Below are 18,261 nucleotides of genomic sequence, written 5' to 3'. Positions count from 1 at the left end.
AGTTTTTCCGAGTAAACATCAAATATTTAGCATCTATAAAATATCTCACCTAACTATTTTTAATTTTTTTCATAATTGTAGACAATTCATAAACATCAAAAATATTATCCACTACCCCATCAAATTATTATTTTTCCATATTTTCCATATTCACGAATTATTCGATAATTTACCAACAATTGATACATATGTTAGTTCAACGTAAAACTTCGAAATTATTTACTCAATTTCAGAATTGGAGAATTATTTGTTACTTCGAATATTTCTATTCGAAAATAGAAATGAACACTCGTTCGTCGCGACTCACGCCTGACTCGTTTCCTACGATTTCATTTACCCATCGTGCAACAACTTCTAGAAACCGCAATAGACGCGTTAAGAATTCTTTTCATCGATTCCAAGCAGATATTCAAATAATTAATTCAAAACTCGTTTAACGAGTCTATCCTATCTCGTTCCAAGGAAAATACAGTTCGACCTGAAAGTATCAAGCGAGATCATTCCTGAACGCGGAACAATGGTTCTCACGAGTGCAAGTATTTCACTTCCAGGTTCATCAGGCTTACCATATCCACGCGTTACCACGAATCGTTTCCTAAAATCGAAGGTCGTGGTTCGTCTCGCGTATATATTACTCGTTGTCGTTGGCATCTGGAAACTGGAAATCGAAGCTGTTAGAAGAGACAGGCGGCTCGGCGAGTCCGACGCGGAGAGTTTAGAAACCGTTCTAAGGAGACTCGAGGTTGCGCTTTCGGTTTCCGCTCCGAGCGGTTTCGCAATTTTCAAGGCCGTCCGTGAGCGTGCAATCCAGCACGGCTCGCCGCGGCTCGGCTCGTGGGCGTTATATTCTGCGAATCGGCTGGAGAACGTCGTGCACAGGGTGTTTCTTAAGTGGATTACGCTTAGAATTCGATTCGAGTTACCAGATTGCGTCTGGGATCGAATCCGCGTCTCGAATCGCTAATTTTCGCACATTTTTTTCCTTTACTTTTCACGGAGGAAACACGCGTGTCAATCTAATGAGGATCTGTTTAGAATTCTGGCGAAATGCAGATTCGTTTCTTTGTCGCTTTTGTTGCTAATCGAGGTGTTCCATTGGAGTTACGCGGAACAAGTAGCTTGTAAAGTGTTCGCGTTTTTGGTTATATGAATTTGTAGTTAAGTAGAGTGGTGCTTTTTAAGGATAATTGGTTAAATGGAATTCATTTAAATGGATTAGATAGTACATTCGATTGAAATACAATACTTTAATCAAACTTTTTTGCTAGTAGGATGAAATATATATTAAATTCTACTAAGTTATGGTATAACTGTAGTCTACTATAGTTAGACACAAAGTATAGTTATGCTACAGCCTAGTAGAGATAAGTAAATATTTTACCTTCTAGTTACTCTTCATTTCTAGGCTCATACAAATTACACATAACTAGTCCTAACTAATCTCCTTCAGTGATCATAAGACACACTTAATACATCTAATATACTAAGAAATAGTTAAAAAATACTTTTTATATCCAGACAAGTGTAAAAAGTTTCAAGAAAACTTGAAGAGGAGATTGTGTAATTCAATGTTACTTAACCTCCTACTCTCCTAACTTAGTTTCCTTACAAAGAAAAGCCGACAATTGATCACTACTTTTCGAACTACTAAAAAATGTAATTAAATTTCTTCGCACCATTACTTTCTTACCCCAAAAACTAAGAACGAACGATAGTACAGTGTCAAAGTAATGAACTGAAACTTAACAAACGCATGCGTACAGCTATATACGTACACCGTATTGAAAATGCTCGATTAGCAAGAGGTAGTTAATTTCGAAAGTGCAATGCAAGCTTTTCCCTCGCTTATTAAATTCGAGAGCAGTCGAACGAGCCACGGTGGGAGATCGTGCATCGGCTGGTTTTACGGGAGAGAAGAGGCTAGCAGGGGCCAGCGCACCTTTTCGCAAGCCAGGATCCGCTTTTCTCAGCGGCGAGTGCGTATGGACACGCGATACGAGGCGGAACGCGAGAACAGGAACAGGAATACGGCGGTATCATAGTGCTCGACTACCCCAGTATGGTCAGATCGCCGCGGTGGATTTCTAAGCGAGCTGGCGCGCGTGCACACGTAAGCTAAGCCCTGGGACCAGGCGACACTTTCACTTGCCCGCTGCCAATGTCCGATCTGCCGCTGGCATGCGGTCCAACAACCGAGCTGGCGTTACAGTTTCGTTCCAATGGCCAGGGAATCCAGTCTCCGCGACTGACAACCCGATATCTCCGGTTATTATCGTACAATGGGCTCCTTGTCTAGGCGAAACATCTCGCTGGTTCCGCCCAGAATCTTATGCCTGTACCAATCTTCGAAACTGTATCCGTGGCGTTTCAGAGATTCGCGCAATTTTGGTCCGCAAAAGGCTTTAAAGCAAGAGAATTCTAATTTTCTTTTTTGCTTTGGCTAATTCTTATGAACTTGTATTATACATCATTATATTTAAGCAATTATAATTATTGTTAATATTGTGATTGGAAATTGGCATCTGAGTTTCATTTAATGATCGTTTACAATCTTTGTCGTGCAATACGAGGTTCAGCAATTTAAAGAACGGTGTCTTTATGGAATCGAGATTTTGCAGCTTGCAAGTTGAGCTTGTAAAAAATATAGAGCAGCTGTGATTCGATTGGTCGACTTTAGAAAACAACTTTGGAGATTGAAGTAGAATTGCGCAACCGAATTTTAATTAAAAGTAAATTTTAATTCGAGGAACGATTCCTTTTATCAAGATTTCATGATTACGTGGAAATGTTAAATGACACAAACTCTTGAAGAATGTTGCAACTACTTCCGTTTGTAGCTTTTTGTTTAGAATATTGGAGTAGACCTCGAATGGAGACCGTTCACTTCGTATAAACGAAACTTCTAGCATGTACATCAAAGTGCACCTGATGCCAACAGAATAGTAGCGTTAAGATCGAAGGAGAAAATGCATCGAACGACGCAGGACCACCGTGGGCGATGGTTTCTTTGAAACACATTACGTGTCTGGACAGACGCATAACAGGGAGAATGTTGGTTTTATCGGTAAAGAAGGGGATTAGTGATCTGTGGTTCCATTAAGAGTGTAGCCTACGAGATTTTGGTATGTGGGAGCTCTTTGTTCCAGGGGATAATCTGTTCTAACGCAGAGAGCTTTTATTTCTTTCCGTGAAACAATTCATATTGTTTAGATTATAACTTTTAAACAATTGCTAATCGACATTATTTCTGCACATAACCTCTTAAAGTTTCATTTAATGTCGTAACTCTCTGTTTCTAAAAGAAATTTTCATATTTTCCTAATTTTTATACATTTCTTTCGGGAATTCTAATTTTATTACCAATAATACAATAATTATTTTCAATTCTAGTTCGAATCCATTACTATTCTATACCATTGCATCTACAGTTCAGACGTAGAAGATACTCAACAGCAAACATCGAGGGCGCTGTTTAACGTTTGTTTTGGACGATCCAGTTTCAGAGTATGCGGAACATTCCGAATTCCCGCATGCAAGGTGCTACGCGAGATACGAGAGTGGGTTATACAATCGAAATAACTAGGTGCGTCGCGCACGTTTGTTGAACTTCCGTCATCGACGGTTGACCTATTCGCGAAATAAGAACATACGGGCAATTACAGTTACGCGGATAAAAAGCTGTTTCGAAAGGAGGAAGGACGACGGTGATCGACTACCCCTGCCCCAGAAACCATAAAAAAAAACGCATCAAACGTTGAAAAAAAGATAAGAAGGTAATAACACATTCCATAAAATTAAAATCGTAAAATGACAAAATGAAATTCTTTTATATCAACGGAAAACGAATGTTCTCAATGGAATATTTATTTAACTAGACTGGATAAAATTAGAGTTATTTCATATATAGCCTTAGTGGTGAACAGAAAGTTATATAACACCACGAGTTAGATAGAAATAAAAAAGTAGATTTACGGCGTTGCAACTGCTTCTTGCTTGACGCTTCATAAAATCGACGTTAAATAGCTTAATAAACTTGTTTCAACGACAATGAACGGTATATCTCATTAAACGTGACGATAATCTGGCAGAGGTAAATTTGCTCGTAAAATTAAGAGATCGACAAGACAACTAAAAGATATTTCATTACTAAATTTTACAGTAACTGTTATTGCCAAAATATTTTGTAAATCATGAAAATATCTATGGAAATTTTCCTGTGAATACCAGATAGAACAAGGAAATGGTATCAACTTCAGGAACTCTCTTAGCATATTTTAATTGCTTCGTATTGTGTAAAAAAAAAATGAAACTTTCCTCGACAAATAAAAAAGCAGGCATTTAATGTGGTAAGAGGGACATTCTCGGCAATTATCGCGCGCAAGAGGAAAAGCAGAGATCCGAATGCACTTTCGAGTCGCCGTGGCTGTCGTGCTCGTTCGCGATTGCCAGGAATTCGAAATGACTTATGCCGCAGAGAAAGCTCGACTCAACCTTTAAAGGAATCCCAGCCGCTTCGTCAAGGACGGCTTCGTCCATGTAACCGCGACAGTTCCATCGCGGAAAGGTTAATTTCATTAAATCGATTTCGATCTGCTCGATTGCCGCTCGAATAGGCTGCAAACATTGCATTTTTATCGCGATCTTAATTTAGAATTTTCTTTTACTGTTTAGTTAGCAAAAATTTACGTTCTGTCAATTTTACGATTGTGAACCTTTTTTAAAATGATCGTTTTCTATTTATTAAGAATATAGCTTGTCAATTTTATATTTTGCTTTCAATGTTGTATCGCATACTCTAGTTCGTATCTTCAATTAAAACTTATGCAATTTTAACAATTTCGTGACGAGGAACGTGGCTCTATGTCGTTTCATAATTTTTCACATGTTACGGGCAATGGAATCATTTAATTAAAAAAATTCCTTTTACGCACATTTGTAATAGTTTCGTTTTTTTAAACTTCTTATGACTTTGAGCGCTGTACTAAGATATAATCTTATTTTATAAATAATTTTAAAAACATTTCTTATGGCTTTGCTTCTCAAACTATAGTAATTATTGTATTCAGATTACAACATTACAAACAGAAAAATTTCGCGAAAGTGTTAACAATGTATCTACTGATTATGGTAAGTCATAAGGAAATTGAATCCTTTGTTAAAAATTAGAACGTTTCATTTAGAAATGGCATAAATAAAATAATTGTAATATTAGAGTTAGAATGTTAGAATTACTTGGTCTATATTGAATAATCTGAAACCAGATATCACTAGACACAGATTATGAAAATTAATATCTTTTAAGTATTATAGAATTGAAGAAGTAAAATCTCAACAGAGAGATGGCTTTTATATTCTAGACATTCCAACGTGTGTTTTGGATATTTTTGCATGTTTTTGCATGCAATTAGTTGTATAGATTCCAAAAATAAGAACGCTATTCCTACTTAAGAAATTTCTGAATAAAAATTCCGTAGTTTAAATAATTCTTTTCTTTCTATTCTTACATTCTTTTCAAATTCCAAATTGTTATCTACATTTATTACACCTAAATTTCTGTTCACAACTTCTGCAAATATCAATAACGTTTCCACAACATGATAAATATCCACATGCTACTATCATATCGTTGAATCAATCTACCAAATTATCATAACTGGATAAATTGTAAAAAATTGTAAATGAAAAGAAAAATGATTTCCAGTAAGCTCCTTGAATCTTGTTTAATTTGCATTAACTGACGTTCTTTGATAATGAAACCACAAGTATAATTGTTTTATACACTCTGACTAAAGTATATGTTATTTCTGTTTCGATACCAATCAGTTTACTAAAACGTTTGACAAAAAATAGCGTGAATAAATTTTCAACAATTTGTTTAAATTACCATACTAATAACGTTCGATGAAAATATTCTTATACACACGGACTTTATCTTGTTCTTATTAGAAACTTTCGACAAGCACCATAGCGGAATCGATGTCAGAACAAGGCTGCGAGCAAGAAATCGTGGATTAATCGGCAACACCTGAATATCATCGCGAAGAAAGTTGGGCATCTCTCCGAGGCCGTTCTCATGACATCATTCGGGTCATTTTCTTCTCTATCTGCTATTGAGATGAAACGATTCGTGTAATCGTGTTAACGATAGCGGAATAGGAAGAACATTTAAGTCATTCAATAATTAGCCATAATTGGTCTGAGCGTAGTGGCCGCTGGCGCGGTTATCAGATCTCAATTAATCTGAAGTCATTTACACGGGAGCTCGGTTGTTACGTGTCCTTAATGATCCGAGTTTATTACTCGCTAAGTAATTTTCATTGTTCGGTTATCTTTGAAGATAATTTGGTCACCGCATACTTAAGCTGTAAGCATTATAGGTAACCGTTTTGAATGTTGCCCTAGGAATTTTTTGCCCTGTGGCAATTGTGTTATAACTGTCGTTCGAATTTCGAGAATCGCATTTGAAACTACGATTGTGCTTCGTTAATTTTCATGTTGAACGATGGACTTTCAAAATTTCTTTCTCGTATCTGTTTATATGTTCCAAAATCTCTCAAAAGATTAAATTATGTAAGACGAGTATTAATGTTATTTTAAATATTTATTATTTTCGTCCACATGTAAAAAAAACTGTAATAATTTCCTCTTTTTTATCATCTTATATACAATGTGAATGAATTATTGCTAGCGTGTTAGAATGGCTACGATTGAACGAGACCGAAAAATGAGTCGAACGCCTTAATTAAATAGTAATTAACGTCGTAGACTGTACTTACACAATTTCATCGAATTAATCGTATTAGACAAGCAAAATTGACCGTGTAATCTCGCCTCAACCTAAATACCTACCAAATAAAACGCCAAACACTCACCAATCACCATTAAGTTCGAGAACAAATAAATCTTTCTAATTCCATCGCCATTTAATTTCACCTTCAACTCCATTTAAATATTTCTCTCTTGAAGAGCCTAAAAACTCCAAACGAAAGTTTCAGGTTTCATATTGGCACTTCTTAAAAAAAACCTAGTTCTATCGCTTGGACGAGCCGAAGAACGAAGTTGAAAGAAACCGCCACAGCTCACGCGGAAGCTTGTCCGTCCGCCATTAACGCTCGCACTTCTTACTTAATCAACCTTTTCTCTCTGTGGTAACGGTAACGCCAAGGACGTTTCCCTCTGTTCCGCTTCTTCCTGTTGGTCTTCTTCCTGTCAAACGGCGAGTACCGTTTCCACGGGAACTGGAACGTTACTGGGCGAGGTGGAAATGGGAACCAGGCGATACGAAGGCAGGAAGAAGTCGATGGAACCGTAATCAACCGACAACGCAACCGATCTAGCTATCTCTCTCTAATGGAACTGTTTGAGGACACCGATTGTCCGCTGGTCTATGCCTGTTGCTGTATAGTTATCGGAGGTCGCGGTTGCGGAATGAGATCCTTGAGGCCTTCAGAACCTGTTCTTTGTGGTTTGGTACGGTTCAGCTGCTTGCAACCGAGAACAATCCTTCAACTATTTTGGAAACGTTTTAGAGAGATACAGAGACGAGGTTTAGAAAGTTTCAGTAACTATGTTGCCTTTTTTTTAACTTCGAGGTCGAAATTAATTGATGAGAAAAGAGAGGTCAAGTTCCGTGTTCACCTAATTGTATTTTGGATGGAATATTTACTATTCGTGTCTAAACTCACCTAATTAATATCTAACATCCTCTTCTAAATATTCTTCGAATAAAATTCCTTTTTCCAATTTAATTGTTGAGCGTTTTAAATTGATCAATTGAACATTTATAAAGTTCTTGGAATCAAGTTCATTTATTTTCAAAATATATTGATAAGAAATGCATCGAATAAAATTTGTCGAATCTAACACGATCTCTAGTAATTAACTACTTATCGCGTAAGAATATCTAGTCATTAGTGTTCATCAAATTGAACGAATATTAGCGTCTAAGAAATTTGAAAATTTTGCCTGCAAAACTGTACGTCGTATATACACGAATGTCTTCAAAGTGAAACCTGAACGTGTGCTATAAATTAGACACAAAGAATGTCCGCGTAAAAATGCATAGTGGTGGATGCAATTAAACGAACGTTTTCCTGGTCATTTTGAATACACATTGCTTAGAAGGAGGATCGATCACGGTCAGTCCTCGTGACCGGAGAATTTCTACGCACGAGAAAAACCTGTTGCGCCCCACGGATGCCCAGAAGAAATCCTCCTCTTGCTTGATTACTCACTTAACAGCTTTCATTTGAGTTTCTATCAACGCGCGATGTGACTTTCGAGTGCAACCTGCTGCTTTTCAGCGAATACCTCCACCAGTTCAACTATAGCAATTGTAGTTTCGTCGCGTATCGTGCGATGAATCCCTCGTCCGTGCCTGCCTCGTACCTGCCCTGTTTGAAAATCCTTCGTCAGAAATAAAATCAGTGTCTTTCGTGATTTTGTTTAATCACTACCAACAATTTCAACTAGAAACGTTTCAATGTTTTGACATTTCTTTACTACTTGATAACACTTGTACGTTCCATCTTCGTCTCGTCGCCCTTTTTAAAGAAAATATGACACCAAGGGGTCCTTCGCATAGAAATGTTCTTTTGAATATGTTTTAAAGTAAAAGTTTCATTTCGTTCTTTGTCATTACCCTGACACCATCGTTCAATAGTCACACCAAAACTCAAGGTTGGTAGTTCTAAATTCTCATCTCGAGACTCTACCTTCGATCAGGTGCAACTGGTTTCAATTTGAAACTGTCCCATCGAACGAGAGGACGTAAACGACTGGTGTTCCACTGGTGACCCAAAAATGGCGGCCGCTGGCTGTTCGTCGATCGCCGAGGAATCCACGCTCGAGCTTTCAACGAAGTCCTGTTACCTTGGTACCGATATGTTAATTCAAAAGTAATAAGGTATTTAGCGAGGCCTCCTTCTCGATCCGGTCCGTGGAACTGGCTGAACGATGACTCGCCTCTGCGAACCAGACGAATTTTAAACGGTGAAAGTCTCCCGTGCTGTCCGCCCGTGGCGTGGCTGAAAAACGTTGTCGCGTTCGTTTACCACCATACGGGCTCTCATTTCCGTGGGAGATTCGTCGATATTTCCACGACGGCTTCAGTTCCAGCCTCCCGATCGGGAATCGTAATCGTTCCACGTACAATTTTAACAATTATCTCACGTAATTACGAAACAAATTGCTTCGCCAGTGATTAAATGCTTATTGGTTTCGTTTTGCTTACATATGGTTCTTCGCGCAGGTTATGTTTGAGGAATCTATTATGCAAGATAAACTTGCGAGATTAGACGTGCAAGGTTGTTTCCTCGGAGAAATTTCAGTGTAATTTTTGAGGCCAAAGTCAGACGAAATTTAGGAAATTTTGTTTAAGACGTCGTAAAAGTTTAGAATTGCATCTGAGACATCATTATTGAGAAGTTGAACTTTGGAAATACATCGTTTGTTATTGATGATAAAACTCATAAGGCTTCTACGACGCGTAATAAAATCTCGTGTGGTTCCGAAACCTTGAACTCAATTTTACGATTGCCTTTTAAAATTATTCTCACAGGAATAGTTGACCACTTAGCACGCTTTCGTCTGAAAGTGTACTGGATAATAGAAGAAAGTGACTAGTTAATTGTTTTTGATCTAATGGGTACCGCAGAATATTTTCTTAATACTGTTGCGAATCAGACGTTCCTTGGTCGTTTAAAATAAATTATTAATAACTGTTTATAATACTTAAATCGATTAATAATACATAACTATTGTAGCAATAGACAATTCTCACTACGATCTAAAAGTTTAATATATAGATAACTATTTCTTGACCAATACTAGTTGGACACGCTTCTACATACATATGCTCATAACAATAGTAATTATTTACAAAAAGAGATTCGATATATTTTTCGAGCGAAAATGTTTCCAATTTTTTATGTATGTGCGTTGTTTCTAAGTAAATTTGGTGTTTAGATGTAGTCCTAAATATATAACTTTAAAAACACTTTGATGTGCGGTGTGATGTATTATTTTAAGGGGTGTAGAATCATTTTCTTGAACTAAAAGTGATATAATTGCATTTACCTGTATTTATAGTTATTTTTCAAAAATTTAATCACGGTTCGAGTGTTTGTATAATTGAGAAGCTGTCGTAAAGTCATCGCGAGTAGTTAATATAGCTGTACCATCAACAAATATGAATAACATGGTGCTTGATCTAAGGAGGATATCGGCTGTATAAAAAGTATGAAATCGCGAGGACCATAAGATATTAAAATATATATTATATAACAATACGACAATAAATTGATTTAATGAATTGCTTTTGCATTGATGCATTGATTTCGTAGATTTTAGAGATACTATCGTGAATTACAACTATGGGGTGTGATCCACGTTGGGTGATACCATACATATAGCATATAGCAAGGATGATAATCGTGGAGCACATTTTTATCAATTTTACGACTGTAATCCCCTTTTAAAATGTTCGTTTCCTGTTTATTAAGAGCACTTGTGAGAAATAATGTAACATGTAGAAAATATTATGCATTTTCAATATTGTAATTCTAACTATAATCTGGGATTTTTAAATCCGCTTCCTGACGATCAAAGGGGGAAAGGGTAACGAACCTTCGCATCAGACTTTATCAAACACTTCTCTACCTTAATAATGTTTATTATCAGTGGCCTTGTTTGGAAGTCGATGTACTTGTTTTGATACGACGACACGAGACTTTCTTGCGTGATGATATCTCGCATCCTATCTAATATAATATTATTGCCTCCAATATTTTTCATACGATATAGCCAAGTGAACGTCCTTGTTAAGCATGTATGTTGTATAAGCTACTTCGGTTAGTTTCTAGATAGTACGGAAGTATTTGATTCTGAGTATAGTGTTTAATATAATAATTATTATCCTAGTAACTTTCGCAGAAAGTTGCTCTACAATCCTATCGTTAATTAAATTGAAAGTAGAAGTCTTTCTAATTATAATATTTGCGGTGATTTTATTCTTTTTTTGTTTTAAGAAATAAAATCTGTGGTATGTTTTATATTTTGTGGTTTTTCTGTATTCTTCTTTTAGTGAGAAAGGTCAAAGTTATAGAAACCTATGAACTTCATTAATTAGTAAAGATCTAATATAGATGTTCACCAAAGATTGTAACTTTATTCAATGCATTTTTTGTCCAATTATCATCAATCTTTTCAGTCTTTTTCGTAGGTGATAACGATAAGATGGGTCTTTTCAATCTGCGAGTAGTTTTCCAACGACGAAAGTCTTGGTAAGATTCAAATTCAAGGGGGGTGGGGTTTAATATTTTCAATTTATTCGAAATAAAGGAATATTGAAAAGTGATCAATTTCAAATTTCTCACAATCGCGACAATAATTTTTTCACCGTCGCATCTTTCAATCAGTCAATTATATCAAACTCTGGGACTCGCATGAAAGCCTTATAATCGTCAGATCAACGAATACCAAGCTCCCTCTATACAATTCGAAACTGACTTTCATTTATTGCAATACGTCCCGGACTCCCCGCTCGAAGTAAACGATTCTCAGTTTCCTCGTAATTGTCGTCCTACTTCCATAAAAATGGTACCAAAGGGGCCCAGCATGGTCATCGATGAAACCACGTAGAAATCTCCATCCCCAGCGTCTCGCGAGTCTGCTAGAATGCTTTGGAAATCGTAAGGCGAAGCCTCGTTTCTCCTTTCATGGCAACACGCATCTCGCGTTACCCGTGGTTCGACAAACAACGAGGTACGGCCGCGTCGAGGTCTACACACGTACACACGTTCGGCTATTTTCGCCCCGGTGGCCGTTTTGAAATCGTGCAGGCCTCTGAATCGCGCTCCGCGGGGTGGTTCCTCTCGCTGCGCATGCAAGTGCGCCGTCGCAGGTGCTTCCAGTGACGTCAGGCATCATTGTTCGCGGTGCAGCATCATGGATCTCGGGTTGTTGCGGTGCAACGACTTTTCGCGCCGCCTTTACGAGCCTTTCTTCTCTTCCTTCGCGATCCGCTCTTACTTCGCCCCCCTCGCGTCTCTGGTTCGCGGCGTTGCGACGATACGGGTCAGGAATAACGACGGAAGTACACCCCATGCGGTCGGTCGATGCGGTTTAGTCAACAGAGTCGAAGGCAACGTTTAATAGTCTCCATTATTGTTGGATCAAAATGTTCAATTAAATTGCGGTTCTTTTTGCATTTTGAATTTTGTGGAGTTGCCGATGTAATAGTTTCGATTATTATTGGATCCAAATGTTCAATTAAATTACGGTTCGTTTTGCATTTTGAATTTTCTGGAGTTGTCGATTGATTACGTTTTACAACTAAAGGGAACTGTGCGGTTTGGCCTTAAGGCGAGTTTTTTGTACATCAAAGGCAAATTATTGCAGTAATTTGCGCAAGTATTACGTGAAAATTTGTAGTTTATCAAAGTAAATAAAATTTATTATTAAACTGTAGTTTGACGTACATAATTGGTCTAAGGATTTATAAACTCATTTCAAATTGTTTATATAAACAATATAAAGTGCGTCTTGGAGTTTGAGATATTCTAGATCCTATAAAAAAAAGATCAAGATCACTCTTTACGAATCAGGGTGTCGAATAGTTTGAAAGCAGCTAACATCGAATATATACTTATTACTTTTGCACTCCACAAAAGTTGCTGATGAATTCTAGCTTTATTTTCCAATTCTCAAGTCTTGGGATTTTATTAATATTTAAAGTCCTCACTTCTTAGTCTCTTACGTGTAATTGCAGGTTTATTATTCTTTGTTTTTTTTTTAAGGAAAGAGAGAATTTTTTAGAATATTGCATAATGACAAATACGTAAAATGATAATAATACTTATACGGTATAAACATACGTGTGTGTATGTAGCTAAGCGACTTACGGTGGAGATAAAATTTCACTTTAAGAAGAGGAAGAAGAAAAGTTAGAAACACCAACGAACAAGGAAGAATCAAATGTTGTTTCGTAAGGGCATTTCCTCCAACTTTCTAAGCTATCGATTCATCGGGGTATTTCCTTCTCCTGACGAATTTGATGTAAGCTATTTTTCTCGAGACGTACACACCGATGTAACTTAAACTCTGAAGGTAACTTTGAACTATTTGCGGGATTATTTTAAAAGTTTGTTGAACAAAAAAAATTGCTAAAGATCCGAAAATTTATTTTGAGTCAAAAGGAATACTTTTCAGATTTTTTTTAACAAAAAATTACAAAACTCTATCTTCAGTTAGCAAACACATATTATTCATCTATTTAAATCTTTCAACGATGCAATCATAAAGCCCATAAAAATGTGTGCAAAATTTAAACTGCCTTTTTCTCAAAATTATTGAAAACAATATTAAACACTTCCAATACGGTTATTCGTGTGTAACACTGTTTGCAAACACTCAAAGTAGATAGTTCTAGTATACAAGCGAATCAGTACGAAGAAGAGGGACGTATCGCCATAAGAAAGTCGCAGGACGTTAAATTGGGACTTCTTGGTGGCCATCGCATGAGTGGCAAATTGCCAACACCTGCCCGTTCGATCCAGCGCCTTGGAAGATTTTCGTATCGAGGTAATCCTTCACATTCCTGCACCGCCAGACCTACACTGTCCTCCTTCTTGTAACCTTAACTGTCCTGAATAACATCTCCAAAAATGTCTCCAAGACCGCGATGCATTAGCTTATTTTTCGTGCCTCGAATTTATCCGAAAAGTGTAGCGAAAACACGTACAGTTTAAAAAAAAATCGGAAAAATTCAGCAAAGAAATTAGCACGTACAACGTTCGAGCTATATGGGGCAGTGTAACGAGCTTGGATGAATCAGTGCGTCATTTTTCAATATATCTCTTTTTTAAAAGAGGCAATATCGTCTCTGATCGTAAAAGAGAGAGTCGTATTTACGTTTTATTTACGTTTCCCGTTCGCAACAATGGGGAAGTTTAAAAAATCCTCGAGCACCGTATCCCGTGGACCCACAAAGCTGACCGTCTGGCCTGGCCAGGGTGCACGCGTCTTCTACAGCCGGTTCGACTGCATTTCATGGCTACACGTACACCAAGAACGGTTCTGGCACAGGCGCGCGCGCCTCTCCCGTCCTGTGTGCAACACGCACGCACTTTCGATCTCATATGCAAAACACATGGAAACGATTCAGCGAGCGGCAGACCGGCCTCGACGTCGGGGACTGGCGAAATTTCGCCAGGGACGATTGATGTATAATCGTGCCCGCGTGAATGGCCAGGAAATTTTCGTTTATGCGCGGCTCCGTTCGAACCGTCGCGGTTTTCTCGTGTTCCAGCGTTGAGATAAGACGCGCACAGTTTCGTAACGGACAGCGGGGTGAGCTTTTTTTGTCTGTCCAGATGTTCTTGACCCTTTTTTGTCCGATGACATTTAAGATTATAGTATATTATCTATGCATAACTGCTACGATTGGTTCGTTTCAGTCGTGTAACAGATGAAGTGTAGCAGATAAAATTTCATTTTATCGCTAGTATTTCTTTCCGTGGTTATTATTATTATGTTGTTAAGCGAGGATTCAAGCAGCTATTATTGTTAGAAAAAACTACGTTACACCGAATTTCTCGAACCGTTCGCTCGACGCGTTAGCCTAGCGCGATTCAATCTGTACGGAGGTGCACGTAGCGAGGAGGAACACGTCCGTCCGTTCGTCCTAACCTCCCCTTTTCTTGGACACGCCTGGAATCACAATTTCAAATGCCCTAACCGATCCTTCGATCGGTTCTAACCCGCGCGCTACAACGGTTCCATCGTTTCTCCTTAACGACGCCAGAAAATCCCCATTCACGTGTTCGAACGAGTGATCCTTAATTGGTCATTGACGCTTGTGGGGCGACCCATTTCCTGTCCATTTCCCTCGAATTAATGGAGCAGGTGATGAGTAATTAAAGCGTAAAGAGGGTAACGCTTTGCGAGCTCGAAAGTGAATTTTGTACAACGAAATTGAAATTGTTTACGTGGGCGTTCGTGAAGATCCTGAAATACTTTTGATGGAAATGATAAGAGAGTGGTTAAGCTGATTTTTGGGTTTCACGCGCGTTCAACGTTTTATTCTAATTAGGTCATATCTATTAATCTCTTAATACTTCAAATTGAATAATATTTAAAAAATTCCTTACATATGATGCGACTTTTATATTGTTATAATGTGTAATTTGTATATTGCATTCTTAATTTTAATAAACGAAAAGTATAGTTATGTATATATTATATATTGAAACTGGAAATAATAGAATAAAATAGAATATTGTATAACGCGAACTGAACAGGCGACTATAAAGTTTGACGTGTAGATCTCTCTCTGTCTCTTTCTCTCTCTCTCTCTCTCTCTCTCTCTCTCTCTCTCTCTCTCTCTCTCTCTCTCTCCCCTCTCTCTCTCTCAATCTTTCTCTCTATTTTTATTAAAATTGAAATTCAAAAAGTTAATATGCCAGATCCAAATAATCGGTGTTAAAGAATCAGCTGAACCTTTTATTACAATTATATAAAATGCAACGAGCAATATAAATTTCTTACGCTGATATTTTAACGGCAATTTAGATTTGTAATGGCGATGTATTCGCTATTATAAAACGCCTTTGTTTATTCCGTTAAAAAAGATCGGTAACGAAAAAAATCTGTTTACGAAACGTCTAATCTAATAGAGTTTGCATTTTTATGCACCGCCGGCCTGAACAAAGGGCGTTTAGAAGCTAAGATCACGACTTTATCATCGCATCGCGCATTCGAATCACCGGTCACTGCTCCTGGCAGCCGCCTCCTTTGTTGCAGCGTAGCTCATTTGCACCGGGGAGCTCAATGAAATTAATTCCTAGACCTTAACTCATTTCCGTAGGGAGCTCCCTGTTACAAGCATAACGGCAACACCTTCTCCCATCGTATCTACTCCGAGGATCCCTGCTATAATTAGCCTCCACATAGAACGCAACTTGCATCACGAGTCAATTTTTTTTTTTCAAATACCCGTATCGTCGTGTCTCCATCGGTTTATTTCGATCCAAACTGATCACCCAGCTTAATCGCCGATCGAACGTCCCCAAGTTAAATAATCCGCGTGGAACCACTGGACAAAACGTTTGCAACTCACCCTCACCGGCGTTCCTATATCCCCATGACACTTAGCTCACTGGTAAACACACCGATCGCTGGTGGATCTTTTGAAAACAGACGTTCAACAGGCTACTCCAAAGTCTCTGGATATCCCGTGTGGATCACGTGTGTGTGTGCACTCGCGCAGACGCGTTCGAATGATCGGTTTCGGGGCGAAAAGTCGCGGACGAGTCGAAAGAAACGCGGGAAAACACGGACTGACCGGACGTTTGCGAGACGAGCGCGACCCGAGGCCTTCCCTCGCGATGGAAACAGACTTTGGGCCCCCTGGCTGGCCGCTGCGCTCGGTCACAGGACCCAGACCGTGCCGCGCATGCGCCACGCCGTCCCCTACTACTGGCCGAGCAGCCCCCAAGTGGGGGGAATAACCGGCAACCCTCTTACGTGGACCTGTTGGTTTTCACGATTCGTGCACACTCGATTCGTTCACCTGCGGATTCGCCTGCTCAGGTGGCAGCACCTCACCTGATACTCGATTCCCCCGTTGTTTATTACAATGGCGTAAGGAGGGGTTTCTTTTTTTTTCAGACGGCTGGATTCCACGTTGGATTCATTGAATCACTGTTTCGCAAACTTTTCTCATTACGAAGCTCTTTTTGGGTTTGAACATTTTATTGGAACACTAGAGTTTATTTGGGCTTTTGGTTATAATAAATGATGACAGATACATTACATGAACGAAATAATTTATTTCAATTTTTATGTGATACTTATAAAATGAACGTTTTTCAATTTTTGATAATGAAGCAGTATTTCGTTGTTCTCTACGTTGCTTTCAGAATTGTTTGTGAAACACTTAGTGACTGTTCCCCGATACAATTTTGGAAAGTGTATATTGAATTATTATTGAAAGCTGTATGCAAGGAGGATTAGAATAACTTGCTTTTTCTTTGATCGGATCGGTAGGTTTCGTATAATGTAATTTCTGCGTGTACATGTTCATTGTCTATTATTTTAAACCAATTTAACATATCAGTTCTTTCCTTTATGGCATATTACCCTTTTACATTTCATGTAACGCTAAAATAGTTATTTACACGTGTTCCTAATGTAACATGATTATAACTAAGTATGTTCAGCACTTTGAAAAATTATCGAACAGAATTTAGCGCTATAAATTAAAATTGCAAATAATATGGCAAAAAGGAAATTGTGTATTGTTAAAGAATAAAGTAAATATTCGATAAAGCTTTTCAGCTGAGAATAAACAAACCTTACTAATATTAAAGTTAAATACAATTTAGTGCAAAAACACCAAACAGAGCACATTAGACGTTTGTTTCCAATTATCGATCGCAGGATCTAATTACTTTTTTCTGGCGTCTGAATATTATTTACCGAATTTTTAAGGTTGATATTTTAAAAGCGTCCGTTCCGCTATCCCCTCCACTTCTTTCCTCGTTCTGACCCTAGCTCTCCATTTCACAACCGAATATCTAAACGCATAATTTCGAAATGATTTCTGTAACTAATACACGATGTTTGGCAATCCCACGAGTACCTAGGGTTATTGGGACGGGACGGATTACTGGCAACCCTTTCCTCGTGAACCTGTTCCTTTTCATTCCGAACACTATTCACCTGTGAATATATTCTCATTCGCCTAATCCTGGCGCCGCAGTGGCGTAACATTGGACCCCTCCATCGACTTACAATTCCCGACCCCTGAAATTTCATTATTTCATTCCTTCGCGAGAGCTAGACCATTTATTTTATTTTAAATAAATTATTATTGAACTCAAATGAAATTGTTCGATTTAAATTATTTATGTCGTTTTGTGAACGTGTGCAATTTGGATTAATTTTTAGATATTTTAGATCAATGTCTTTACGGAAATTCTATCGACGATGTGTACAGGTATAAAGCGTGCAATTTGAAATTCGAGATCCACACAAATTTGTACACTTAGTTCCAAAGATTAATTAACACTTTGACGCACATTTTTGACTTTACGATCGCCCTCAGAAACACATTTTTTTTTTCGATTGTTTATGACTGCCAGATGAAATCGGGTGTAAATTGTATGTTTGGAAGTGAAAATTATCACATTTTGCCACAGTTTTTCCCAAAAAACTTTCGACGACTATAATCGTCATTTGCTCAGCATGTCATTTTTTCTG

The 18,261-nt window shown here is 38.0% G+C and overlaps 2 protein-coding genes across 3 annotated transcripts in view; both read right to left on the bottom strand.

The window, feature by feature from the left end:
* Positions 1-16,391, bottom strand: part of LOC143430635 (uncharacterized) — a 61,596-nt gene extending 45,205 nt beyond the window's left edge. Inside the window, exon 1 of the mRNA XM_076907010.1 lies at positions 16,118-16,391. The gene's annotated coding sequence lies outside the window, so the exon portion shown is untranslated. The remainder of the gene's footprint in view (positions 1-16,117) is intronic.
* The window catches only part of Hs6st (heparan sulfate 6-O-sulfotransferase), a 209,845-nt gene that overhangs the window by 65,791 nt on the left and 125,793 nt on the right, over positions 1-18,261 (bottom strand). The gene's annotated exons all lie outside the window — the stretch shown is intronic.

This window comes from Xylocopa sonorina, chromosome 15, assembly GCF_050948175.1.
Source record: "Xylocopa sonorina isolate GNS202 chromosome 15, iyXylSono1_principal, whole genome shotgun sequence".
NCBI lineage: Eukaryota > Metazoa > Arthropoda > Insecta > Hymenoptera > Apidae > Xylocopa > Xylocopa sonorina.
This window is presented reverse-complemented; position numbering and strand designations above follow the sequence as displayed.